Source organism: Chrysoperla carnea, chromosome 4 (assembly GCF_905475395.1).
Source record: "Chrysoperla carnea chromosome 4, inChrCarn1.1, whole genome shotgun sequence".
Lineage (NCBI taxonomy): Eukaryota > Metazoa > Arthropoda > Insecta > Neuroptera > Chrysopidae > Chrysoperla > Chrysoperla carnea.
In genome coordinates, this window is record NC_058340.1 from 34540624 (window position 1) to 34566059 (window position 25436).

General features: G+C 30.7%; 1 non-coding gene across 1 annotated transcript; it reads right to left on the minus strand.

The window, feature by feature from the left end:
• Window positions 1-383: 383 nt before the first annotated feature.
• Trnaf-gaa lies at window positions 384-456 on the minus strand. Its single transcript has one exon. It is a non-coding gene; the product is annotated as a tRNA-Phe (tRNA).
• Between the last annotated feature and the right edge of the window lie 24980 nt (window positions 457-25436).

Sequence of the window (25436 nt, forward strand, 5' to 3'; positions counted from 1 at the left end):
ATTAAATTGATAATTAATAATAATTAGATAAGATAGATCAGTTTCAGCCTTCGTTTTCTCGAGCAATCTATCTAGCGCAGCTTCTTCTTCAACAATTTTTGTTACAATCTATGTTTTTAACTTCACCATTTATTTTATCTTTGATTTTCCGACTAAATCTGGGGTGTTACTAAGCGTCCATAAATTACGTGGCCCAATGCCACCTTCTTCAAAACCCCACCTTCTCTCCATGTAGCCTATCCCCTTTTATTATGATCCTATACCTCTGGGATGGAACGTAGTTTTATTATTATTAATTTTTTTTTAAATAACCAAAGCAATCATATTTGAAATATTATGAAATCTTATATTCCTAAATTGTTCAAAAAAGAAAAAAATTTAGTTGCCGAAACCAGGGATCGAACCAGGGACCTTTAGATCTTCAGTCTAACGCTCTCCCAACTGAGCTATTTCGGCTGATGGAAAACATTGCAAAATAATCGAATACATTGAAGAAAATCATATTCGACCTTCAGCATAAAATTTTTAGATAGAAATGATAAAACCATTTGATAAAAGTATATACATTTATTTTCAATTAGTAATCATAATTAATTTTTTCCTGTGAAATGAAATATATTGTTTATTCTTAGATATCCTTTTACTTATAATTATAAAAACTTTGATAAGTATGGTATTAATAAATTTTTGTCAAATCAGTCCCTCAATGAATATGATATTCAATTTTTAATAAATGTGTTACCATTTTGCGATTCAACCGCTTAATAGGGGTTACGATGCCGCAAACAAATTGACGAATTAACCGATTTTAATTTTTGGCTTTTTTTAAAGGGGAATTTGATCGAGAGTGTTCTTAGTTATGTTTCAAATTCGTTTTTAGGATTCAGTACCTTACTCTATAACATCTAAAAGAGAGGTGAATGATAATCTTCAAAGAGTTGAACTTGCTTAAAACATCTAAGAACACTCTCAATTGACCAACAATTACCTTTCAAAAAAAAAATCTAAATCGGTTCATCCGTTTAGGAGACGATATCACAAACGAATCGATCAGACCTGATTTTGTGTCGCGGGTTTCTTTAAATTTTTAATTTATGTATTTTTGAAACAATTCATTTATTTATTAAGGTAAACTATTTCTTCTTGAATGTTTCTTGCTGTATTTCAATGTTCTATGAACACTTTTTGTAAATTTGGTATTTTGTAAGTTTAAAATATTATAGACTTCTATATAAAAATCATAACATATTTACAAAATAACATAAGTATAAATATTTGTACGAGTCAAAAACTCGTTGAAAAATTAATCCAAATTTGTTTGAGTTAGGTTAATTAATTTTTATTTTATAAGGAAAAAATAATATGACTTTCCCATATCAATGAAAAAAATGACGAGCCAAAATATATGTTTCAAATCTATTCAGACGTATCAGGCTCTTCTGTAGTTGACATAGGCAGACTGGTGGAAGCGTAGTGAAGTATTCAAAGATTTCAATTTATAGACATTCGATAATATTAAATTATTTTCTTTTCAATTATGATGTTTTTAATATCTTAGTAAAAATATCATAATTTGCAATAATAAAGGCATAAAATTTAGCTATTTTAAGTCGAACCATATACAACTTTTTTAATCAATACATTTTGTTTAGTATTACACATGGAACATTCAATTAAACTATATATTAGTGTGGTTATATACATAGGTGGTAATTTTTGTTGTGTTTATAAAATGCCGTCTTAAAAATATTAAAAATATTGGTTATGGTATTAATAAAAACAATTGATTTTATTGTTATAATTGTAATGGCTGGTAGTAAATGTAAAGTAAATTATAAACTGTTGTATATTCAATACATATAAGTATATAAAAGGTTTTCCCTGAAGAGTGTCTGAACTTTAAAGTTGATTTTACATTAAGACAGTGTAAAATTGTGTACAGATAAAAAGAAGAAGTGTACAGAAGTGTACAGATAAAAATCTGAATTTTTGGATATCTATTAATTGGTAACTCATATGGGTAAAATAATTTTCTGAACAAACCTGACGAAGGGATTTCATATTATTTATTATTAGCAAGTGAAAACACAATTGACTGAGTTAATTGTTAAAATACCATGAATAGTCAGTGTTGATTACGGAATCTTTTTGACTGGACAATGACGTCCACCATCTCTATGAAAAACTAATATAATGTAGAATACTATATTTAGAAAATATATAAATAAAAATAAAAATTATTTACCATATAGTTTCGATAAAAAACTTAAATAACTAACTCGTTTTAGCGATGATTTTTGTGGAAAAGATATGAAGACTAATGTTAAAGGCATATGTCATAGTGTGTGTGTTTATATGTATACTAGAAACAGTAGTGAGGAACTACAGTCTTGTGAAAATAATATATGGTATATGTATAATAGTCATAGCACAGTTAATGCACTGAATGATAGTATTAGTCCAAAACTTTTTGACTGGACGGTCGCGGAGGAACTACCTTAAATGTGCAAAAACAACCCAGCGAAGCGGGTTTAACAGCTAGTATTATATAAATGCTATGCGTATTATTGATATCATATGTATAAAAATTTTATTTATTATAAAAAGCTAAGTGTCAAAAAATAATATATATATGCAGGCTTAGCTAACTACGTACAATCATAAATAAATAATTATGTTGTTGTTCACATAACAAGATTTCTATTGTTTTTGCATATGATTTATATGCAAAAATTAATATATTATTTACCAGGGCCGAATCTAAAATAAGGCAATCGGGGCATTGCCCCGAGGCTTCGAGGGAGGAGGCCTATTTCAAAATAAACTTTTCCACACTATTTCCAAATAATTTTAACTCCTTTTCTCGAAATCATATTTTTTTACATTGGTGCAGAAATTATCTCCAAATCCACTGAACTGATTTTCTTAAAGTTTGGTGTTTTTTCAGTTACAACATATACGAAAAGTCTCTATCCATATTATAATTTCATGTAAAATACACAGAAAACAGAAAATTTAAAAGGCCTCATTTCAACTTTTGATCATGATAGAAATATCGTCCTATATCGAAAATTTCAAGAGCCTTGAGTTAAAAAAATGAATTTCAAATGTGTAGGATAAGTTTATTAGTTTATGTTTGAAACAATGCATACTAATATTTAAAAAAAAAATTTAGGTTAAGTATATGGTATATAAATTTTAATTATATTTTGTGGTTAATCAATTTAGTAATTCAAAAAAAATAAAAACTAATTCTATAAAAAATTATGTGTTATTTTAATGAATTGCATAACTACTAAATTGTTTCTTTCTAAAAAATAAACAATAGATTTGATTTTATACAGTGTATATATGAAATATATATCAAGGTATACTAATTTTAGTCCCAAGTTTGTAACGATTAAATACTTATGACCTGAACAAAATTTTGGTTTTATGGTGTTCATAAAATCAAGTTGAAATTTTTATAGCATGATCAGGACCCATCTTGTAAGAGGTTAGAGGTAGAACAAAAGTTTAAATGTAAAAAATATTAATTATAAAAAAAAAAACCAACTTTTGTTTGAAACATTTTTTCGTAAACATCACTGTCCGTTTTCACCAAAACGATAAAAGATAGGCGGTTGAAAATTTGTAGCTAGCTTCAACTATAGTGGGCTTGTGAATTGTGTCGATTTTTTTTTTAAACTTTTCTAATTTATTAAAAATAATGCACTGACATACACTGACATACAACACTTTATAGAATATTTCAACAATTAACTGAGTCAATTGCTTATTTTCACTTGTTTTACATGACAAAGTAATAAATTTTCCATAATTCTCTGGTACACTTTCAATTTTTGGAAGGAATAAAAAGCTCGTAGCTTGAAATATATCAAAAATTGAGATTATATCGAATTTTTCCAAGCTGTAATTTTTTAAAGACGTGTCTGTGCATTATTAAGGGTAATAAAGACGCAAAAAAATATAAAAATCTTCTTCATTTGAAGTTTTGATGCTTATATGTATTTTCAGATATCTTCCGATTCCCTCCGATCGCTCCCATCACTCAATACTAAATGAATTCGGTTGTTATTTTGGGGAAAACAAGAATAAAGAGTATCTACTATTCGCACAGTATTTTTTATGGAGGCGTTTCCATGGTAACGATACACTACTTTAATTATAGAATTATATGGATGCATATATAATTGTATGGATTGCATTTATGACTTACATTGAAAATTTAATATTATTGTCTCAGAAATTTAAATAAATAATTATGATAATTTACATTTGAAAAATAATATTTGTGTTATTTGATTTATTATTTTCACAATTTTTAATGCATTAAGTTTAATTAATTAGTGTTTTTCAATAATTTTAATTTGACATTTTCTATAATATTAACATGTAAAGTTGAATTGCAAATTAGTCAAAACAGCCTCCTTTAACGCAAAAATTTCACTGGAAGCGCTGGCATCGATTTTATTGTCCCTACCATGACTACGCACACAACGAATACATATTGCTATAATCATTAGCCTATATTAGTCTATATTTACGTGTAATTTGATTCAAAAACACAAACCTAGTATAGTTATAGTATCGTCTCTATCTCTGTGAAAGTAAAACATACAATATGAATAATATTTTTTGAAGGACAAGTAAATTAATATTAAAATATTTTATCATTACATAATAATTAATAATAATTGTTATTGCTATTATGTAGGAATGGTTTGCAACAGTTTTATCAAAGCTATCTAAATATAATAACTCTGTTATATTTAAGCAATATAGAAGCTGTAAAACAATCTTCAGCTTTAATAAATACATTAAAATACCACGGAAATCAGAAATGAGTTTGATGTAATTATTGTTCATAAATAAGGGCTGACTGACCAGCTCTGTTCTAACACCTAGGTGACTGACAATCATGACTGTTATTTATATGCAATATAAAATCTGTATAACAATTTTCAGCTTGAGTAAATTCATTTTAATACCTACCACGTAAAACTTAACCGTTTCGATAGCATATATCTGAGCCCTGTTCTATCGTTTTCTTGACTTACCGCAGTATGTGTGTGTACACAACTACTATAACCAATCCTAAAATTACCAGCTTTAGTAAATTCAACGAATTTTTTTGGCCTGGCTCTTAATCCTCTTAAGGCTCAGTTGGTTAAGGCGTAACGAATTCCGTCCGCGGTATGCTTAGGGTAGCGGATCCGATTCTCGCCGTCGCAACAAAATTAATTTAATTAATAGCTGTGATGGGCTGGTTTAGTGCAAGGTATATGCATGGAGGAGATGCACTCAGACTCTGAAATTGAGGAGCTGATTGAAATTATCATCGGAAAGGTGGTAAAACACATATATGATATCACAATGGGCTCTATAGCCTAAGTGTGTCCTTCGTGGACAGCCCCAATATAATTTAACCTAACCTAACCTATTCAAATATTAACCTAATCAGGCTAATTCTATCATCACCACATCAATAGATATTTTCTATCTGTGGATAAATGATTATTTTTCTAGCGATTATATGATAATGCGACTGGAATGTATGCCAGTTATGTATAACATATTTAACTGGAACTAATATACGGTATAGCAAGAAGCATGGTTCGTATATAATAAATATAATATAGACTTTGTCTGATTTAAAAATAATATATCTAATCTTCTAATAAGTTATTATTAAATTACTTCCTACAATATTTTTTTATTTTTTATTCAAACATTTATTATAATATACAAACAATATATCTTATACAAAAAAATATTAAATATTATATATTTTGTGATACCTAATTATAAAATTTTTATTTCCGTGTTCTCTTTGTGAAGTTTTCTGCTTCCTTGTAATATATTCATTCGTGTAGGTATATATTTTTTGTGTGTATATTTTATAAATGCAAAATATATGAAGGAAGTATTCTAAATTAATTTTGGTTTGCAGATTTGATGTTAAGATAAGGTTTGCAAACCTCAGATCGTGAAACTTTGTATGATTTAAATAATAACACGAAAACTCAGACTCATTAGTTTTCTTATAAGATAATTATCCGTTGTTCTAAAATCAACCATTGCTATTCTTAGATTTTAGTAATAGTATAGATTGTCCAATCATATCTTCAATTCTTATCGTATGTTCGATTTGTTTCCGCGTTGAGAGGTAAAACCTAGAAAAGTGTAACTTAAAAACCACACCAAAAATCCATCACCAAAATCATTCTCACCAAAGTCACCAAAGAATCTAAAACTTATTCAATCGATTGAACTTGCCCTGAATTTGAGAATATGCAAAAATAATTTTATTATTTGTCGTTTGTATTTTTTGTCCAAATTTTAGGAATTTTCAATAAAACACGTGAAAACAAACAATTGGCTGAGTTAATTATTGAAATACCATGTATAGACAGTGTTGATAACTCTATCACATTACACATATATCTATACATGCCACACATACATAACTGATTATCCCATATTAATACATACTATAAAATTTGCATCTAATGTGTGGCCTCGTGAGTGAACATTGATGTTTACAAAAAAATATTTCAAATAAAATATGTTTTTTTTTTAATAAGGAACATTTTTTACATTTAAATTTTTGTTCTATCTCTAACGCTTTACAAGATTAGGTCCTACTATTCCAAGACTCAATTGACCAATGTTGCTCATTTACGATTTTTTCCTTTTTACGTCTTGAGTGCGCTATAGAAATTTCAGCTTGGTATCTTTTTTCGTTTTTGCAGACGGATGGACGGACGGAAACCGAAAATGAACTAATTAGATGATTCTATGAACACCTATGCGTTACAAACTTGAGACAAAACTTAATATACTATATATATTTTATATATACATGGTATAAAAATTAGTTGTGAAAATGAGTTATCAGAAGTTAAAGATACTAGAGATAATTTATAGTAAGTACAGGAAAGTTTATGTTACCTGCGTCATAATATCATTTGAAAAAAAAAAGTTATTTATGTTTTAAGTCGAGCGCGAAATTCTCATAACGAAAGTGCTGACAGGTTAACATTCTTCAATTTCGTGGAACTAACTAACGTTCGGGATGGATCCCCACTTCGCAAACCGCAAAGATATTATAAAATGTTTGTTGATTTTCGGAATGAAAACAATAAATTTTCAAATAAAATACATAATTTATTATTTTAATGTTGTATTAAAATTTATGTGAATGTTATTTATAAGTTCCAAAGAAAAAATTTGTTTACATGGAAAATATATTCACTGGAATTACATCAAATTAATAAATATATAGGTATTTTTATTAAAACAGGAAAATGTTTATGATATATCTATCTATATAATATCGTTTTTTTTTCTTTTGGTTAATAGTTCTTTTTTTTTTTGTAAAGTATTTCAAAGAAATGTGACCTACAACTTTAATTGAGGAAAAATGCTATTATATGTAGATTAAGTTTCATTTTATTAATTTCTTATTTTGTGGATGATTTCAGATATTTAACCTTGAGAATTAATAAGAATTGTTTTATAAATATGTTTATGAATATTAAAAACTAGCAGTTACTCTTCCCCTTCGCTTGGAAAAACAAAGACCTTCACTTCCTTGCCCTCACTTACCCTTATTAAAAAAATACACCCCTGCTTCTTGTTGATAAAGTTGCTTTCTATAGATGAAAGAATTTTGAAAATCGATTTAGCAGTTTTTGAGTTTATTCATTAAAATTAACTTTTATAGGGAAATTTCGGACACATTGGGTTACATTATTGCAATTTTCGCAAGAATGTCTAATTTTTTGGAAAATACAGTTCTTGTAACGAAATTCTTCTTGATTTTGGCTATCACACAAAAATAATTTTTCGTATGCGAATGGTAGTTTCAGAGATGAACGCTCTTCATCAAACACCAAACAAACAGACTCTATAGCTTTATTATAGTAGAATACTATAGAATATAGATAGTTAAATAGTTCTTATATTTCTGTAATTTGCTTTTGCGTGGGTATAGGAAATAAAATAACAATAATTTATTGGTGATGGAATTAATTGATAAATAAATTAAAATTTTTCCCTGTAGTAACTCACCGGTGAGTTACAAAAATTCCTTAAAACATCGTACTTCCATACTTTTGTGTAGGTACCTTTGACAATATTTTGTTTACCAGTTACAAGTGAATTTTTTAAAGAACTTTTATTCTAAAAACATTAAAATTGTTAGATATTAGCTGATTTCCGGTATCAAAATATTAGTATTCCAAAAAATCCTCTAAATTCAAGACATTTCCCTAAATGTGAAAATACCCTAATCCTATAATTTGGGCATCACTGGCCTCTCGTGGCTGTCTCATAAGGTAATGGAAAGATTATTACTTTTTACAAGCTTTTATTAAGAATGTTCGAACATATCTAGGACGCTTATTGTCCTACTTCATTAATTTGATAGCATATAAGAAATATGGTGGAAGCGCGGTGAAGAGTATGTAATAAAAAGTCTTTATAAAATTAAAGCAGTTTTTTATTTAAAAAGAAATAAAGAACAAATTTTAATGAACCAAAATATATAATTATATCAAAAAATTATATTGTAATACTAAAATAGGTTTATTGACTAAAAAATGACGATAAAATATACCTTAATATACAGGTTTTTAAGATCAATACTAATTCGCTTTGGTTATGTGTTTTACGGTTTACATATCTTAAAGGTATTTGTCTTTGTACAATATTGTAAAAATAGTGTACTACATCATACAGCAGTGGTATGTACGTATAGATATGCTTAACATACTCAAATAAGTACTAATTTTAACATCGACTGTCCATTTATCACGTATTCTGTATGATAATAAACATCTGTAATTCTGTATATAATAGACATCTCTCTTACACTACTTTTACTCTAAATATAATTGTTTCTGTTTTACAAAAAATTTAAATAACTTTGAGTGACTATATCTCAAGAATGAAGAGGTCAATAGTTTTGGTTTTTTTTAAACTCACATGCATAAATTCATGAATGTAAAGTTAGTTATTTGAAAATATTTTTGATCTAGGTTTTTTCTAGAATTAAAAAACTTAAAAATATAACAAAACGCAACCTTTCCTATGCTCTCCATGTTAGTTATCCGAACTTTGTATTTAACTCGAGTTAGAGACGGTCAATTGACGTCAAATTTTGGTTAATGTATTATTATATTCCTAATAAGTAGACACAAATTACGAATTTTCTGCCGATATGCCCATAGCAAGACAACTACCTTAAATACAATTTTTTTTCTTAAATTTTCATATAAGCTTGCTTGAATGGTCGTTTTATAAATATCTGAAATGTTTAGAAACGTTAGTATGAGATTTTAAGCCTGCCTGACAACTCTTATATTTTCTACCAAGTTCAAACAAATACTTGTTTACAAGTTGTAACAAGTTTACAATTAAACATATTGTCATTTCAAAAAATAAAGATAAAAATAATAATAATATTATTATTATATAATAAAAGTCAAAAGTAAATGATAAATAAAATGAATATAAGAGACTAACAGAATGACAGATATTTCCTGTCCTTTAAATATTTACTACTTCACTACTACAGCAACAGAGAACAGATACAGAACGCAGTAAATAGAAAAGTTATAAGTATTGTATTGAGACCGTGAGCACATAACGAGGAGAGAGAATTTCCATGATTCTTTTTGTCTATTTTCCTAAAGATAGATAAGTATTTTATATGTTTTTATACAATTTTCCTTGCCTGCCGTATATGTTAAAACATAGTTAATTTTGCGACTGATGAAAAGCTTGAACAAGTGAAATTTACAAAATTTAAAAAACCCGTGACAAATGCGATTTATTCCTTGTAAACCGACTTTTGGAAACATAGCTATAAAATGTTCTCAATCAAGGCGGCTCGACCTTTTAGGGGCTACGATGCCACTGAGAAACACATAGACGCACAGATAAACACTTTAAACTTAGAACGCTTCTTCTTAAATCATTATCAAATTGATGGTCAAGGTCATCAGAAGAGATGGAAAGGATAAAATTATACGCCATGCCTTTTTCAAACTGAATCAATTTTGAAGATCATCACCAAGTTTTTAGTATTTTCGAGAACGGAACTGTTAGCTCGCACTTGAAAGATAGTTAAGATTAATTACCTTTCAAAAGAAACCAAACAAATCAAAATCAGTTCATCCGTTTAGGCGCTACGATGCCACAGACAGACACACACACATTGCGGTCAAACTAATAATACCCTTTTTTAATTCGGATGCTAAAAATGGAAAAGAACAAAAAGAACAACTATTTTCTATTTTTTCAACTCTTTGAAGTTTCAAACTATCTACCATTTTTTCCAGGTATCCTGTTATCATTAATTATTTTTTGATAATATGGTTGGTAAAAATTGTAGAAAAACACGAAAATCGGAAAATTATTTTTCCATGAATTATACACACAAGCCTCCTAGTTATCAAACTTACCATTATCAATCCTCAAAAAAAAAAAAAAAGATTCTAAATCAATCATGGTAATATCGCTTGTGTATGGGCTTACGGTCCATACTAAATAGCAAGAGTAGAGTTGATAGTTAGTTAATATTTACAGACCCAAGTCCACATGCATGTCCCGTTTTATTTATTAAATTTGTGTTCATCATCAATTCAACAAACAATTTCAATTAAATTAAATGACACAGTAATTTAACAATAAATTAAGTCCGTTTATTGACATATAACTATAAATTCTTGTAGAGAACCGTCAAATTATACTCCGACATTGTTTGGATAAAATTTAATAAAATCTGATTCTTCTATTCCCACGTAAACACACCCTTTAACAATTCTATTTCATTGTGAAACATTGGGAGACTAACTTTGAGGTAGAATGGCCGTAAACAAACTTTTTTAGAGATTGTAATAAAATTATGAGGAGAGGTTAAGAATAAATTCAAATTTTTTTGCCTGTTTAACAGAATTAAAACAGTTATTTCCTATTATAGTTGCAACTTTTTGCATGAGCTAAATGTACCAGTTGACTAAAACCATTTTAATTGGGCTGGAGGGTAGCTGCTTGCGTGTGATGTTATATAACCTTTCTCGATAAAAATAGGCTACCCAACACTAAAAGAATTTTTCATTTCGAATAAGTAGTTCCTGAGATTTGCCTGTTTAACTAAACAAACCCACTCTTCGGTTTTATATATTAGTAAGGATCTGGATTTACCTCGATTAACAAAAATCCATACAATTATAGATTAGATAGATAATCGATATAATTTTTTATGTAGTGCACTGTGTACAAATTAAAGTTAAGGAGTGAAAAAAATAAAATTATCAAACAAATTGAATCATTATTTTAGAGCAGCTTTTTTGGTAAAAATTATTTGGACTTCTTAAGGAAGTGTGAAACTACGTTTTGCAGGCAAAAAAAGTTGTACTATCCGCATAATAGGTGAAAAACTGAAAAAACTGTGTAGAACTGCAAAAACTGAAAAGAGCTCGAAAGTTTTGCCATTTTTTTTACGGATTACGCAATTAGCACAATTATTTTTTCTTGCAAAACGTAGTTTCACACTCCGCTAAAGAGTCCAAATAACATACCAAAAAAGCAGCTTTACATCGCGTTTTGCGATTTTTTCGTAAGATATTACTTCCGAAATTTCGTGATTATTATTTTTATTTGTTCAAGTGACAATCATATATTCATCAGGTGACTGATAGATTTAGTTAAGTAAATACGGGTTGACCTTTTTTGGTGGTTCACTTATATAATCCCATATTCAAAAAAACTGGACTTTTAAGTTTTTTTGAATATGGGTACTATCAACTTTGACCTAGTAATATTTCACGAGGGTATGAATTGACGGTGTGAAATACACCAATGTGAATCATCCTAGGAATGTTTTTTTAAAAATATATTGGGTATAGTTTTATTCGGTTCTCTACCAAATCAGAACAAATAATGTAATAAATTAATATACGTTAAAATGTTAGTTAATAACACAATATTCTTATTTATTTATTCGCTAATATTACCGAGACGAACATTTACTACATTAGTTAATAATAATAATAATAATAATAGTAATAATAAGATAACGGACTATATGATTATACTACAAACTACACTAAATATGGGAAAATTGGTCAAAATAACTAATGAAAACATTATACAGTAGAATCTCGATAACTTAAACCTCGGTAACATAAAAACCTCTTCAAAACTGTTACTTCAAAAAATACTATGTTCCCTTCCCATCAGAGCCCAAAACCTCTATAACTTAAAATACGCAACCTCTATAACTTAAATAAATAATCTCTGTATAGGCCCTCAGTAACTACATAGAAACATGTACATACCTCTATATTAACTAGGGTACATAGAAACATGTACATACCTCTATATTAACCTTTACCTAACATAGACACTTGATAACTTAAAACCTCTATAACTTAAAATATTTTGTGTTTCCCTTGGACTTTAACTTATCGAGATTCTACTGTATTCTTCTTTGTACGTAAGTTAATAGACTTGTCAATCGTGAATCCCAGTCTATAATACGGTTTTTTCACTTAATTATTGATTAAATACTACTTACATAATTATTTAATACCTCATATTTATAAATATTGATCCAGCACTGAAGTACGTTAAGCTGAGCGAACCATCATCTGCGCACTCTATTTCAAAAACGATTCAACGTATAAAAAAAAATTCAGGGGAAATTTGTAGAAAATTTTATTTTCTACAACTTTTATAATGAATGTTAATACGATTGAAGGCAAAGGGAACGAGATATCTGAATTTTGAGGCAACATTTGTACTATCAAAATAAAGGTTTGTACAAAAAATCAGCTTATTCCGTTAGATTTCGAGGTGAAACCTTACAATGATTGGAGTAAAAATAGTCAAAGTTAAGATAAAGTTTAAGTTTACAGTTTAACGTAGTTCCAGCATGGTATTTGCAGTTTCTATGTTAAAGCAATGGTACAATTTTTTTTTCGACAGAATTTAACGAAAAATTAAATTTAAGAATTTAATAATGCTTACTATTAATTCCCAAAGTTTCAGAAATTTTGACCGTTTAAAATGGGAAATAATTATGCCAACGTCCCAATTTCGATCAATTTACGTCAAAATTAATATCTCGAAAGTGAAAATTAATTTCTAAATTTTTTTTTTAGAATTTTATTGTATAAACATTTTTTTCTACTTTTTCTTCAATATATAATAATATCATAAAAAATAGTTGGAGAGACTATTATAAACCCGAGAAAAAAAATTCGGCCAAATCTGTCGAAAAGTGATTTCATGCTGGTACTACCTTATAAAGAAAATAGATGTGCTTTAACCTACTGCATTTCAGAGGTGGACTCAGTTATATAACAAACAGTACGTCAAACGAAGTGTATCTTTTTCCCCAAGTATCCCCGTTATACATACTTCAATTATAATAATAATAATAAATATAACATGATGCTTGGATTTAAACTTTAATAAGAACATATAATAATAATAAATAAGTAAGTAGTATAACATGTATGTATGGTATGTTATGATTGAGTAAACCGGATGTATTTCCTTTTGTTTAATAGTTGAACATTTATTTCCTGTCCAATTTTAAATGTTAATAATAATAATAATATGTGTATATTTGTATTTATTTCTTCAATTCTATCTAATCTAATTCTGCTATCATCACTTACTATTCCTAGCATTATAATAAGTTAAGTTGTATGTCGTCATAGCGCCTAATATATCTTCATTTATAATAAATAATAATAACATTGAAAAATTAATTCTCTAGAAGTCTAGATAATAATTGTGTAATTTAGGACAAATAAATTTAGTTTTTTATTTGTAATTAAAATGGGGAAATTAACCTATTTTTAAGTGGGATTTAAAATTTGAATAATTTTATGATTGTAAATTTAGATCGTTTAATACTTCGATCCAAAATTGCATGATCATTTATTAAGTTATTTCTTTATGATCCGGATAAATTAAACATTCGAAGGTACAAAAATTCGCATCCTATTGAAATTTGATCGGATTAATCAAAACACCTTCTTAAATGAAATCTAAAAAGTCCTCATCGATCCGAGATGTGGAAAAAAATATACTCGAGATTAAAGTACACAAAAAAGGGTTTTTCGCGATTTTCAGTCTCAATGTCTCAATCAAAAATGTCTCAATACTTTTTTTGTTTGAGAGCCACCGTTTCTGAGATATAACGATTCAAAAATTTAGAAGAGTTGTTGTGCTGGATATATAATTCTATGGCTTACAATGAATATTTAATAATATTTCCTAAAAAATTTAAAGGTTTGGTTTTTATGTCTCCACACTTTTGTCTATTTCTGAACTTTTGATCCAGACTGTACCATTTATTATAAGTAGGTATAATAATTATAGTGTATTTAACACTGTTGAGTAAATAAAAATAAATTAGGTCGCATTTTAACGCAATTTTAAAAATAAAACTGATTTTTTTTTTTTTTTTCATGTTACAGATACATATTTAAATAAATATCTACCTAATTTTATTACATTGACAAACAAACAGGTGTGTTCTTTTTACTAAAGACATTTCAAATTTATTTAAAGTATATTTTTATTTCACAAAGAGACAATTGTTTTTATTATCTATTTGAAGTGTATTTTTATTTTGATGATTTAGGTATACCTATACTCTTCAAAGAAAAAGGCCTAAATTTTAAACAAATTCTATTGAATAGAATCGATATGAATTGAAACAAGGTTGTTTGTGTGATGGATATAGTTGTTTTACAAAATTTAACTACATTTAAAATAAAATCCAATATTCATCGTTACTCCTTTTTTATTAAATTGAAGTTTAAAGAAAACACTGGCTCAGGAATCTGTAATTTTGCATAGGTTTTTGGGATATTGACAACGGAGAAAAAATATGATGAGATTCTAGATGCTATCTTTTTTTATACAAAATAGTGCCCAGAAGAAAAAAACACTCAAACATTGAAAAAGTGAGAGAATGATAATTTTTTTACAAATCAAAAGGCAAGGGTTTAAAAGAAGGCAATTTGAGTTGTCAAGCGGTTTGAGACAAATTTCAATGCGGTGATTATTTCAGAAGATACAGAATTTTAAATCCAGGATTATCAATTTTGGGTGGAAAGCAAATATTTTCGTCTAGAAAACTCGCACAGGAACTTTTTAAAACTCATTTTCAAGAATATAAACAAACTTTTAAGGATGTTCCAGCATGGTATTTGCAGTTTCTATGTTAAAGCAATGGTACAATTTTTTTTTCGACAGAATTTAACGAAAAATTAAATTTAAGAATTTAATAATGCTTACTATTAATTCCCAAAGTTTCAGAAATTTTGACCGCTTAAAATGGGAAATAATTATGCCAACGTCCCAATTTCGATCAATTTACGACCGTCGTGAAGTTGGCCCCCGCATTTTTTGTTCCAGAATATAAACCATATGGTTCGATTGTACTCGCATTAAGATGGATTGTTCCAGAATTTCACTCTTTTGTACCACCCCATTCTCGAGATATTCAATTATATATGCGCGGGGGCCAACTTCACGCTAGCCCCCGCATTTTTTGTACTGAAATTTTAATGCTACCTTTCGGAAGAACAATCAAAATAAAGGATTGTTCCAGAATATAAAGGGAAAAAAATCAAAAATACGGGGTGGGGAGCCAAAAATATACCAACCCACTAATACAAGTTAACAAGTTACCAATTCAGTAGAATAACGCTATAAACATAGATTTCTTACAAAAGACTATAAAATTGATATTATTGTTCATTTTGAGAAATGTATACTGAAAACGGCAGCCATGGGGAGGATATTTATAAGGGTGCAATTACATGATGATGGAAAATTATGTAAATGCTACTTCTTGAGACGTTAGTACTGAGCTACTGTATGTGCCAATTGATAGATATACGTTAAAAAAGGATTTTTCCAGAATATTTAATCAATACAACTTCAAATGGGGCGTGAGGGAGCAAAAATTCACCCCCGATACAAGAGTAAGCACATAGCGCATTCGTTTGTACTGGTTTATGAATAGAATTTTTGGAAAGACCACTTATAGAATAACTTAGTTTTCAATTTTCACTACTTTTAAACCAAGAACGTAGCCACAGGGAGGTGATATATATTCGGGGGAAACCTAACCCTCGCTGTGCTGCTTCCTGTGACGTTTGTACTGGGTTACTGTATACGCCAATCGATAGATATACATTAGTAGAGGATTGTTCCAGAATATTAAATCAATTCAACTTCAAATGGGGCGTAGGGGAGGAAAATCAACCCCCGATACAAGAGTAAACACATAGCGCATTCGTTTGTACTGGTCTATGAATAGAATTTTTGGAAAGAATACATATAGAATAACTTATTTTTCCATTTTCACCCTTTTTAAACCAGGAACGTAGCCACAGGGAGGTTAGATATATGCGGGGGAAACCTAACCCTCGCTGTGCTGCTTCCTGTGACGTTTGTACTGGGATACTGTATACGCCAGTCTATAGATATACATTAGTAGAGGATTGTTCCAGAATATTAAATCAATACAACTTCAAATGGGGCGTGGGGGAGCAAAAATTCACCCCCGATACAAGAGTAAGCACATAGCGCATTCGTTTGTACTGGTTTATGAATAGAATTTTTGGAAAGACCACTTATAGAATAACTTAGTTTTCAATTTTCACTACTTTTAAACCAAGAACGTAGCCACAGGGAGGTGATATATATTCGGGGGAAACCTAACCCTCGCTGTGCTGCTTCCTGTGACGTTTGTACTGGGTTACTGTATACGCCAATCGATAGATATACATTAGTAGAGGATTGTTCCAGAATATTAAATCAATTCAACTTCAAATGGGGCGTAGGGGAGGAAAATCAACCCCCGATACAAGAGTAAACACATAGCGCATTCGTTTGTACTGGTCTATGAATAGAATTTTTGGAAAGAATACATATAGAATAACTTATTTTTCCATTTTCACCCTTTTTAAACCAGGAACGTAGCCACAGGGAGGTTAGATATATGCGGGGGAAACCTAACCCTCGCTGTGCTGCTTCCTGTGACGTTTGTACTGGGATACTGTATACGCCAGTCTATAGATATACATTAGTAGAGGATTGTTCCAGAATATTAAATCAATACAACTTCAAATGGGGCGTGGGGGAGGAAAATTTACCCCCGATACTAGAGTAAACACATAGCGCATTCGTTTGTACTGGTTTATGAATAGAATTTTTGGAAAGACCACTTATAGAATAACTTAGTTTTCAATTTTCACTACTTTTAAACCAAGAACGTAGCCACAGGGAGGTGATATATATTCGGGGGAAACCTAACCCTCGCTGTGCTGCTTCCTGTGACGTTTGTACTGGGTTACTGTATACGCCAATCGATAGATATACATTAGTAGAGGATTGTTCCAGAATATTAAATCAATTCAACTTCAAATGGGGCATAGGGGAGGAAAATCAACCCCCGATACAAGAGTAAACACATAGCGCATTCGTTTGTACTGGTCTATGAATAGAATTTTTGGAAAGAATACATATAGAATAACTTATTTTTCCATTTTCACCCTTTTTAAACCAGGAACGTAGCCACAGGGAGGTTAGATATATGCGGGGGAAACCTAACCCTCGTTGTGCTGCTTCCTGTGACGTTTGTACTGGGATACTGTATACGCCAGTCTATAGATATACATTAGTAGAGGATTGTTCCAGAATATTAAATCAATTCAACTTCAAATGGGGCGTAGGGGAGGAAAATCAACCCCCGATACAAGAGTAAACACATAGCACATTCGTTTGTACTGGTTTATGAATAGAATTTTTGGAAAGACCACTTATAGAATAACTTAGTTTTCAATTTTCACTACTTTTAAACCAAGAACGTAGCCACAGGGAGGTGATATATATTCGGGGGAAACCTAACCCTCGCTGTGCTACTTCCTGTGAAATTTGTACTGAGATACTGTATATGCCAATCGATAGATATACATTAGTAGAGGATTGTTCCAGAATATTAAATCAATACAACTTCAAATGGGGCGTGGGGGAGAAAAATTTACCCCCGATACTAGAGTAAACACATAGCGCATTCGTTTGTACTGGTATATGAATGGAATTTTTAGAAAGCCAACTTATAGAATAACTTAGTTTTCAATTTTCACTATTTTTAAACCACGAACGTAGCCACAGGGAGGTTAGATATATGCGGGGGAAACCTAACCCTCGCTGTGCTGCTTCCTGTGACGTTTGTACTGGGATACTGTATACGCCAGTCTATAGATATACATTAGTAGAGGATTGTTCCAGAATATTAAATCAATACAACTTCAAATGGGGCGTGGGGGAGGAAAATTTACCCCCGATACAAGAGTAAGCACATAGCGCATTCGTTTGTACTGGTTTATGAATAGAATTTTTGGAAAGACCACTTATAGAATAACTTAGTTTTCAATTTTCACTATTTTTAAACCAAGAACGTAGCCACAGGGAGGTGATATATATTCGGGGGAAACCTAACCCTCGCTGTGCTACTTCCTGTGACATTTGTACTGGGATACTGTATACGGCAATTGACAGATATACTTTAGAATAGGATTTTTCATGATATTAAATTAATCAAACTGCAAAGGTTGGGGACGTAAACGGTATTATATCCCACCGATACAACAATCAACAAATATCTTTCTCGTTTTTAGCTAATATATTTGCAAAATGTTTTTACTGGGCTGTTATCAGAAGGTTGGGGGAATTTATGTGGAGGGGACAAAGACAATGTGCCGATTGATATGTTGACGCCGAGTCCAAACAGCTTGTGATAGAATTTTACATATAGTTTATATATATGAGAGAAGTTTGTGTAAATGAAGTCTGTATATGTTGTACTAGAGGAAGGGGAGGAATATTGTTTAGGTAAGTGTTGTGCAAATTATTTACTTTCTAACAAAAATTAAAACGCACACCGTTGTTTTAATTCTATTTGGATTGACCGTTATTATTTCGGACTTTAAGCCGTCGTGTAGCTGCCATTTACTTGAAGCACGAAGGCAGTATGCTACATAGTGCCCAATACTATTCTCCACCTTTGGAGGTAAATTTGTAATGGCAGCGACAAGCTTAAAATTGTCATTGAAAATATTTATCTCTACAGGCAAATCTGATAATTTTATTTGGCCAGACCAATCTGGATCATTGTGTTTCGGAAAGTTTGTAAATTCTACGTCAATTATTAAATGATTCCCAATAACAGTAGAAGTTTCCATATCCTCCTTACATGATTTGCATTGTTGATTTAAAGCGATTCGTAGAGATTTTTTTATATTTTCTTCGACACCAGCAAAACCAGTTTCATAAAAATATTGGGGAGTTAAGCATAATGCAACAACAGAAGATGAACGTGCGGAATTACATTTTTTACATGACAAAAGCGGCATTCAGTTTTTTGAATTAGTAAAAAATTTTGTAATGCAAGGGCCTAAGTCTTCTATTTATAAACAAAGGGCCGACCTCTTATTGAAATGGCGTGGGAATTCCCTGAAAAATAATGTATTAGATTGTTCTGGAAACGTAATAGAGCTGGCAGAATATCTCTTTAAAAATGAGCCCAGTGTCATAAATATCCGGAAATGTAAAAAATGTAATTCCGCACGTTCATCTTCTGTTGTTGCATTATGCTTAACTCCCCAATATTTTTATGAAACTGGTTTTGCTGGTGTCGAAGAAAATATAAAAAAATCTCTACGAATCGCTTTAAATCAACAATGCAAATCATGTAAGGAGGATATGGAAACTTCTACTGTTATTGGGAATCATTTAATAATTGACGTAGAATTTACAAACTTTCCGAAACACAATGATCCAGATTGGTCTGGCCAAATAAAATTATCAGATTTGCCTGTAGAGATAAATATTTTCAATGACAATTTTAAGCTTGTCGCTGCCATTACAAATTTACCTCCAAAGGTGGAGAATAGTATTGGGCACTATGTAGCATACTGCCTTCGTGCTTCAAGTAAATGGCAGCTACACGACGGCTTAAAGTCCGAAATAATAACGGTCAATCCAAATAGAATTAAAACAACGGTGTGCGTTTTAATTTTTGTTAGAAAGTAAATAATTTGCACAACACTTACCTAAACAATATTCCTCCCCTTCCTCTAGTACAACATATACAGACTTCATTTACACAAACTTCTCTCATATATATAAACTATATGTAAAATTCTATCACAAGCTGTTTGGACTCGGCGTCAACATATCAATCGGCACATTGTCTTTGTCCCCTCCACATAAATTCCCCCAACCTTCTGATAACAGCCCAGTAAAAACATTTTGCAAATATATTAGCTAAAAACGAGAAAGATATTTGTTGATTGTTGTATCGGTGGGATATAATACCGTTTACGTCCCCAACCTTTGCAGTTTGATTAATTTAATATCATGAAAAATCCTATTCTAAAGTATATCTGTCAATTGCCGTATACAGTATCCCAGTACAAACGTCACAGGAAGTAGCACAGCGAGGGTTAGGTTTCCCCCGCATATATCTAACCTCCCTGTGGCTACGTTCGTGGTTTAAAAATAGTGGAAATTGAAAACTAAGTTATTCTATAAGTTGGCTTTCTAAAAATTCCATTCATATACCAGTACAAACGAATGCGCTATGTGCTTACTCTTGTATCGGGGGTTGATTTTCCTCCCCTACGCCCCATTTGAAGTTGAATTGATTTAATATTCTGGAACAATCCTCTACTAATGTATATCTATCGATTGGCGTATACAGTAACCCAGTACAAACGTCACAGGAAGCAGCACAGCGAGGGTTAGGTTTCCCCCGAATATATATCACCTCCCTGTGGCTACGTTCTTGGTTTAAAAGTAGTGAAAATTGAAAACTAAGTTATTCTATAAGTGGTCTTTCCAAAAATTCTATTCATAAACCAGTACAAACGAATGCGCTATGTGCTTACTCTTGTATCGGGGGTAAATTTTCCTCCCCCACGCCCCATTTGAAGTTGTATTGATTTAATATTCTGGAACAATCCTCTACTAATGTATATCTATAGACTGGCGTATACAGTATCCCAGTACAAACGTCACAGGAAGCAGCACAGCGAGGGTTAGGTTTCCCCCGCATATATCTAACCTCCCTGTGGCTACGTTCCTGGTTTAAAAAGGGTGAAAATGGAAAAATAAGTTATTCTATATGTATTCTTTCCAAAAATTCTATTCATAGACCAGTACAAACGAATGCGCTATGTGTTTACTCTTGTATCGGGGGTTGATTTTCCTCCCCTACGCCCCATTTGAAGTTGAATTGATTTAATATTCTGGAACAATCCTCTACTAATGTATATCTATCGATTGGCATATACAGTATCTCAGTACAAATTTCACAGGAAGTAGCACAGCGAGGGTTAGGTTTCCCCCGAATATATATCACCTCCCTGTGGCTACGTTCTTGGTTTAAAAGTAGTGAAAATTGAAAACTAAGTTATTCTATAAGTGGTCTTTCCAAAAATTCTATTCATAAACCAGTACAAACGAATGTGCTATGTGTTTACTCTTGTATCGGGGGTTGATTTTCCTCCCCTACGCCCCATTTGAAGTTGAATTGATTTAATATTCTGGAACAATCCTCTACTAATGTATATCTATAGACTGGCGTATACAGTATCCCAGTACAAACGTCACAGGAAGCAGCACAACGAGGGTTAGGTTTCCCCCGCATATATCTAACCTCCCTGTGGCTACGTTCCTGGTTTAAAAAGGGTGAAAATGGAAAAATAAGTTATTCTATATGTATTCTTTCCAAAAATTCTATTCATAGACCAGTACAAACGAATGCGCTATGTGTTTACTCTTGTATCGGGGGTTGATTTTCCTCCCCTATGCCCCATTTGAAGTTGAATTGATTTAATATTCTGGAACAATCCTCTACTAATGTATATCTATCGATTGGCGTATACAGTAACCCAGTACAAACGTCATAGAAAGCAGCACAGCGAGGGTTAGGTCTCCCCCGAATATATATCACCTCCCTGTGGCTACGTTCGAAGTTTAAAAATGGTGAAAATGGAAAACTAAGTTATTCTATATGTATTCTTTCTAAAAATTTCATTCATAGCCCAGTACAAACGAATGCGTTATGTGTTTACTCTTGTATCGGGGGTGAATTTTTGCTCCCTCACGCCCCATTTGAAGTTGTATTGATTAAATATTCTGGAAAAATCCTTTTTTAACGTATATCTATCAATTGGCACATACAGTAGCTCATTACTAACGTCTCAAGAAGTAGCATTTACATAATTTTCCATCATCATGTAATTGCACCCTTATAAATATCCTCCCCATGGCTGCCGTTTTCAGTATACATTTCTCAAAATGAACAATAGTATCAATTTTATAGTCTTTTGTAAGAAATCTATGTTTATAGCGTTATTCTACTGAATTGGTAACTTGTTAACTAGTATTAGTGGGTTGGTATATTTTTGGCTCCCCACCCCGTATTTTTGATTTTTTTCCCTTTATATTCTGGAACAATCCTTTAATTTGATTGTTCTTCCGAAAGGTAGCATTAAAATTTCAGTACAAAAAATGCGGGGGCTAGCGTGAAGTTGGCCCCCGCGCATATATAATTGAATATCTCGAGAATGGGGTGGTACAAAAGGGTGAAATTCTGGAACAATCCATCTTAATGCGAGTACAATCGAACCATATGGTTTATATTCTGGAACAAAAAATGCGGGGGCCAACTTCACGACGGTCAATTTACGTCAAAATTAATATCTCGAAAGTGAAAATTAATTTCTAATTTTTTTTTTTAGAATTGTATTGTATAAACATTTTTTTCTACTTTTTCTTCAATATATAATAATATCATAAAAAATAGTTGGAGAGACCGGACATTTTACATGCTTTAAATGGGACATGACCCTCAAAATCGCGAACTTTGTCTTTAAATATCTCGCGATCTAAACGGTCAAAAATTATGAAATTTTAGGAATTCATAAATAAAGCTATTATAAACCCGAGAAAAAAAATTCGGCCAAATCTGTCGAAAAGTGATTTCATGCTGGTACTACCTTAAGTGGTCTTAGTAGATTTGTTGTAAAATAATTAAAAAAACTTTTGTAAACAAATTTTGGGATGACATTTCTCACCCTTTTCAATCCTCAATACAAAGCGATAGAGAAGATAAAAATTAGACCAATGTATTCTAAAACTAGGAAGTACAAGTTTTCCAAATGAGTTTTTGAGGTTCCAAATTCGATGATTTTTTGCATTTTTCTCTAAATAGAAAATAAAATTTTTATGATTATGATCTTACATAAACGATTGTTTTTACGATTTAATCTCGATTAACACCATGCGGTTCCAATTCAAAAATTATTCGATTTTTGAGTTTTCTATAGTCTCGTTTTTTGAATTTTCTTCAGTAATTAAGTCGCAAATTTCTTACGGATATCGTTTGAATAAATCATAAAAAATCACACACCACATTATGTTTTTGAATTTGATAAAGCATGATAGGTATATATACTACTTATTTCTACCCAAAAAACCCAGAAATCAGATTTATTTGAAGATTGGTTGAGTATTTTCAAAGATATCGCTTAATATCCAGTAGGAAGTCCTATATTTTGGAGAGATTTCGGATGGTGTTTCTCGAAAACTGCGTGTGTATTTGTAAATGAATTGTATTTTCTATGTTTTGAGTCTTCTGTATCCAATATATTTCAGAATCAGAGAATATAAAAAAAATTGAATGGCTTAGTTTTTTTTTTTTTTGAAGTCGACATCGATGCAGTGGATAAAATTTGAAAAGCATATTTCTAGTTTGAATAAAAATTTTTAAATGCAGGTACGGTAGGATAAACATAAAATCATGTGATCTTCCGCTAAAACATATATGGATACCTGAAAAATATTTTCCCTCGTTATTAATGCCTTCTGTTTACCCTGCAGTTTTTATTGCAAATTATATTTCTAACAAAACTTTAAAGCAAAAAGCACCACTTCCTTAAAGTTGTAAAAAAAAAATCGGAATCAAATTCCGTTAAAAGTATATACTCTTTGAACTAATATTAAAACTTTATTATGTGAATGAATATAATACAAGTATAGATAGAGGAACTGTATAAGTAAACATTTCCTCTTCTTGTAAGTACTATCTATAAAATACATACATACGGAATAGGATGTAAATTATTATTATTATTAAATATTATATTTACATAACTATGTCAGTCATCTAATGTAAGTAATAATAATATAATTTATATATCATATTTTTATTAGTTCTTTACAATACTTAGATACTATTCCAAAGGAAGTAGAAGTACCTATCTATGTATAAGTAATATTAAATCTTTTACCGGATCTTCTTCATATAAACATTCGCACATGAAAGAATAAATGGGCAAGTATTGAATTCTGAACTACCGTATTATATTTTTATATTGAAAACGAAGATCTTACACGATTAGCAATAAGATGATCATATGCAGATAACCATTCCCGCAAGAAAGAATGTCGTTGACCAGGACACAGTTGGTTGAGTATCAAAACACAAGGAAAGTGTATTCTTGTATAAGAATCAATCAAAATGGGCAATTTTATGCATGAAAAAGGGAACAATATGACAACCTTTTACTAAGTTCATAATTTATTCAAGAATTATTGGTCAAATTCATGACTTTAAATCCCGTAGGAAAGGATCTCTTACGCACTCCTTACAGGAAAGAGTGACAACTCTTTATAAGAATTTTCCTCCATGAATAACCCATTCTATTGGGAGGGATCTAGAGATCTATTTTTCTAATGGGAGGGAGAAAACAAACAATTGACTGAGTTAATTGTTGAAATACCATGCATAGACAGTGTTGATTACTCTATCACATTACACATACATACATATCACACATACATAACTGATATTCCCATATAATAAATACTATAAAATTTACGCATAATTTGCGCCCTGGCGAGTAAACAGTGATGCTTACGAAAAATGTTTCCAACAAAAGTTGTTTATTTTTTGATAAGGAAAATTTTTTATATTTAAACTTTTGTTCTATCTCTAACGGTTTACAAGACCCAATTGACTATGTTGCTCATGTACTATTATATTATGTACTATGTTGCTCATTTGCGAACTCAACCTCACTTTTTACGTCATGAGTACGCTGTAAAAATTTCTGCTTGATATCTTTTTTCGTTTTTGAGTTATCGTGTCCACAGACGGACGGACGGACGGACGGAAATGGACTAATTAGGTGATTTTATGAACACCTATACCAAAATTTTGTTTGTAGCTTTAATATTGTTAAGCGTTAAAAACTTATTACATATATGCATGGTATAAAAACAATGTTTCAACACGATAATTTTCGGCAGACAGGAAAAGT